Source organism: Danio rerio, chromosome 25, assembly GCF_049306965.1.
Source record: "Danio rerio strain Tuebingen ecotype United States chromosome 25, GRCz12tu, whole genome shotgun sequence".
NCBI classification, from domain to species: Eukaryota; Metazoa; Chordata; class Actinopteri; order Cypriniformes; family Danionidae; genus Danio; species Danio rerio.
The window spans coordinates 6,480,001-6,484,643 of NC_133200.1; the positions used below are offsets into that span (position 1 = coordinate 6,480,001).

At 39.4% G+C, this 4,643-nt stretch overlaps 2 long non-coding RNA genes across 2 annotated transcripts in view; one reads left to right on the forward strand and one right to left on the reverse strand.

Annotated features, from left to right (window-relative positions):
* LOC141380872 (uncharacterized) overlaps positions 1 to 612 on the forward strand; it is a 1,654-nt gene extending 1,042 nt beyond the window's left edge. The window contains exon 2 of the long non-coding RNA XR_012400201.1: positions 32 to 612. This is a non-coding gene — a long non-coding RNA (uncharacterized lncRNA). The remainder of the gene's footprint in view (positions 1 to 31) is intronic.
* LOC141380877 (uncharacterized) overlaps positions 1 to 1,317 on the reverse strand; it is a 1,461-nt gene extending 144 nt beyond the window's left edge. Inside the window, exons 1-2 of the long non-coding RNA XR_012400208.1 lie at positions 1,236 to 1,317; positions 1 to 566 (exon numbers count right to left, since the gene is read on the reverse strand). The exon at positions 1 to 566 is cut by the window's left edge and continues 144 nt beyond it. This is a non-coding gene — a long non-coding RNA (uncharacterized lncRNA). The remainder of the gene's footprint in view (positions 567 to 1,235) is intronic.
* Positions 1,318 to 4,643: the final 3,326 nt, after the last annotated feature.

The following is a 4,643-nucleotide window of genomic DNA, read 5'->3' on the forward strand; positions in this document are numbered from 1 at the left end:
ATGTATTGAACAAAACTGTGTTTTATTCCAGGTTTCCAGCTCTTTTGCCACACGCCTTTTCGGATACCCTGTTGGATTATTCTCATCGCATTCATCCTAATGTTGGTCCTGTCTTTAATGTTCAGCTCCATCGCCATTAAGGAAAAAAAGGCCTGTTGCCTTTCATCTAGTTTTTCGCTGCAGTTCTTTTTTTGTGGCCAGAATTTCTTCAGGAGATCGTCCAGCTCCTCCTCATCCTGCTTTGTTTGGGCATCTGCTAGCTGCGAGGCTATATTGTCGCTGTTTTTGTTGCTCTCTTCAGTGGCGCTTTCGTCGTTGGCACTGCTGTCGCTGTCATAGTTGTTGGGAGAAGTGTTTACCTCACTGACTTGACTTTTATGCCACTAGGATACTGTGAACTCCAAGTGCACACTGCTCAATCAGTCCTGTTCACCACCCACTCTGACTGCCTCACACCGACGTTTATCTGAATAACAAACGGGGATGATGTTGCAAAATGGGTCTGCCGCTCAGGGAGTTACTCCATCGAACATCTATCCCAGCGGTGCCTCCAAAATGTAGTACTTCTGAAATGAAGTTATAAAGAATAAAGAAATAAAACATTGAACACAAGCGCTCTCGTGATGTCTTCATTTACTGTTAACTCAGCATGTATATCAGTGATTACTCAATACACAATACATTACATCATGAATAACCAAATGGTTTCCTATAGTAAATGTAATGAAACACACAATTATTATTATTAACCAGAAAACTACAACTTGACCCTTTTGATCACTGAAATATGATCACACTAATCACTCAGTGAATCACTTATTACACATTCTCACTTTGAAATACACACACTTGGCCTTAACACTATATCTGTAAAGTTTAGCAGTATAATACTTAAACATATTCACACTATTAATAAAACACATTTACATTAACACATACTCCTGTGCACTCTTCCAAATTTATACAGGGCAAATTTATACAGATCAATGGACATATAATTTAATAATCACTAAGTATTTTAAATAATACACTCAATTAACATTGGTATTTGGCGATCTATTATCTGATAGCGGGCTAACGCGCTAACCGCGAGACTATATGCTAAACATGTGCTCTAACATGCAAACTGATAGCATACATTCATTAATTAACTACTTAACATAACTTCTTATCATTTTAAACGGTTTATTTTCTCAACGAAAGTGTTCTTTGTGCATTTGTATGTGTGCAAGTACCTGAAATGAAGTTATAAAGAAATAAAACACCGAACACAAGCGCTCTCGTGATGTCTTCATTTACTGTTCACTCAGCATGTATGAAGAGCATCACGGGCGCGCCTGCCACTGGAGTGACGTCATGACGCAGGTGCGGTGACAAAAAATAACTCTTTAGAAAAACGCATATAATACTTATTTCTCCTCCTTTAAAGTGCTAATAAACAAATAGATATTTTAACAATATTATAAAAATAACAATAAACGTTTTATGAAAATCTGAATAAATGTAATATAGCTTGCATAAAATAAATGTATACAATCAGGTTATCACATAATCACACTTGAGCACAAACCATCAAGCGAGGATCCAAAAATATGTAGCAATGTTCAGGCAATTATTCACATCCAACAAGCAAAGAATAAACCCTAAATTATCTTCAACCTTGTGACTGCCTAAAGAGAAAACTGGCAACAACCCAGTATGCCACAATGAACTAACTAACAAGCACTTAACAACAACACAGCAACAACTCCCAAAACCCTAGTGATATCAATAGTTTAATGACAACAAGAGTTTAGCAACACCCTAGAAACCTACAAAAACACCTCTACAGTCACTCAGAATGTCATAGGAATAACACAGAACAACCCAATGTGCCATAGTGAATGAACTAACAAGCACTTAACAACAACACATCAAAACCCCACAAAACCCTAGTGAGATCAATAGCATGCATTACTTCCTACTCTGAAAATGAAGCATCCCCTCATTTAGCAGCAACATCTTCCGAACGCTAAAATAGACACGGAACAATATCAAGCGGAAAGTGGTGATAAATGGCCCGTACCGGAAGAGCATCAAGAGCTAACGATTGTAGTTGTGGTCAGTGCAGGCAAAGGAACAGTACCAGCTCCTCTAATTATACTATTTTAGGCCCTGAAATTAATATCTCTCACTCTCTCTCACTCACTGTGCCTTTCACCCCATCTCTGACATTTGCTATGCTTTGGATTCATCAAGAAAAAAGTGAAAACTCAAAGAAATGCTATACTGAAGTGTCCCATGAATTCGAGTAATGTCATATTTAGCAGTATCTCTGTGTTTGGCCCTCATGACGAATATTTTTGTTGTCTGCTCTTCCCGAGCTTGACTTGCTTGCACCCAATCAAAGGATGAGGATGGAAAATCCAAAACACAGCAGGGATCTACCTTTACTGAGTCATTAAGAGATTGGAAGCTAATGTATGATCAGAGGAGCCACCATAGCGGTCTTCTTAAAGAAAATCATTCGTGATAAATGAGAAATAGTTGGAGATCAAAGCATCGAAGAGGTTTTACCAATCTAAACTGAGTATCACTACATTTGTAGACAAAGATCTGTTGAAAAAGATCTGTTGGTTGGTTTGTGTCTGGAAAAGAACAATCTATCATACTGGGCAGTGTTGGGTAAGTAAGTTTAACTACTAATAAATTAATAAAATTGTATTTTGATTAATTTTCTAATAACTTTGTCTGGAAAGTAATTGAATTACTTGACCCAATACTGCTACAAATCCCTATAAATCTCAATGTATAGACAATGTACAAAGTTCATTGTTACTTTGAATTAATATCATACAGCATATTGTGATAATTTTTTTAAATATCATACACTCACCAGCCAATTTATTAGGTACACCTTACTAGTACTGGATTGGACCCCCTTTTGCTTCCAGAACTGCCTTAATCCTTTGTGGCATAGATTCAACAAGGTATTGGAAATATTCCTCAGAGATTTTGCTCCATATTGACATGACAGCATCACACAGTTGCTGCAGATTTGTCACGCTTTATGACATGGCACATTATGCTGCCGGAAGAAGCCGTCAGAAGATGGGTACACTGTGGTCAGTAACAATACTCAGGAAGGCTGTGGCATTGACACAATTCTCAATTGGTACTAATAGGCCCAAGTGTGCCGAGAAAACATCCCCCACACCATTACACCACCCCCACCAGCCTGAACCATTAATACAAGGCAGGATGGATCCATGCTTTCATGTTGTTGATGCCAAACTCTGACCCTACCATCCGAATGTCGCAGCAGAAATCAAGACTTATCAGACCAGGCAACGTTTTTCCAATCTTCTATTGTCCAATTTTGGTGATCCTGTGAGAATTGTAGCCTCAGTTTCTTGTTCTTAGCTGACAGGAGTGGCATCCGGTGTGGTCTTCTGCTGCTGTAGCCCATCTGCCTTAATGTTGTACGTGTTGTGCATTCAGAAATGCTCTTCTGCAGACCTTGCTTGTAACATATGGTTATTTGAGTTACTGCTGCCTCTTTTTCAGTCTGGCCATTCTCCTTTGACCTCTGGCATTAAAGCACCCTGAAACCCCTTATTTCAGCAGGATGTTTTCACACCTCTAGTTTGGAAAAAGTCAGGAAAGTGAGTGTGTCTAGCTTTGTTTGGGTGGGAGTGTCAGGGGTGGGAAAATGGCTAAGGTTTGGATAAAAATGGGAGTTGCCATTTGGCCACGCACTTCTGACCGAGGAAAAACAAGCACACACGCACGGGAGAAAGACAGTGTGTTTAATGACGGTGGAATGTTTGATACCGCACATCGTATAAGAGAAAAAAGCCTCTGCATTTCTCTGTAACTCAGATGCACTCAGTAGGTCAGAAAGCCCTGTGTGTGTGTAGACTATTCTGCTCACAAAATGCGGCGAAAATTCAACACGATGGTCTGCAAAAGTTTGCTTGCAGTGTTCACGTGTTTACACACAGAGAGCAGCATTTACAGCGGATCTTTCAATATTGTAGTGATATTAACGTACTGTAAACTAAGTAACTTAGAAATAATTTTGACTAAGGTCTGTCTTTAAACACTGAAAGAGTACAGCTGACCATACCAACTATAACTTTGCCATCTGAATGAACAAAGAAAGGGTACTGATTGCACACACTTACCAAACCTGTAGACAGGATAATCAACACATACTGGAGCTGCGTCTTTTTTTTAAAGGAGACGAGCAGCAAATCCGGATCTTACCATTGATGAGAAATGCTCGAGTAAAAAATATTCCAAACAAATGCTATTCAGCTGCGCGTCGCGTCTACGGATCCACGCGTGAGTCCAGCAGCGTGCTCATAAAGAAAAAAAATGAAAACAAAACCTTCACATTATGAAAGCAACACTGTTGACCCGTATCTCCAAACAATTCTTATTCTTTTCCCACAACTTTTGACAACATGCTGTGTGTCGTCTCTCTGCCGTCTGAACAGTTTCAGGTACAGTCTAAGAAAGCTAGCATGCATATAAATGAAGTTGCAGCGCATACATAATAGAGCGGGCTGATTGGTTTGAACCAAGACATACTTATGAATGAATGCAACACACTCAAAGACGTAATACGGGACACTCTAGCACAGACGTCCAGTCTGCAC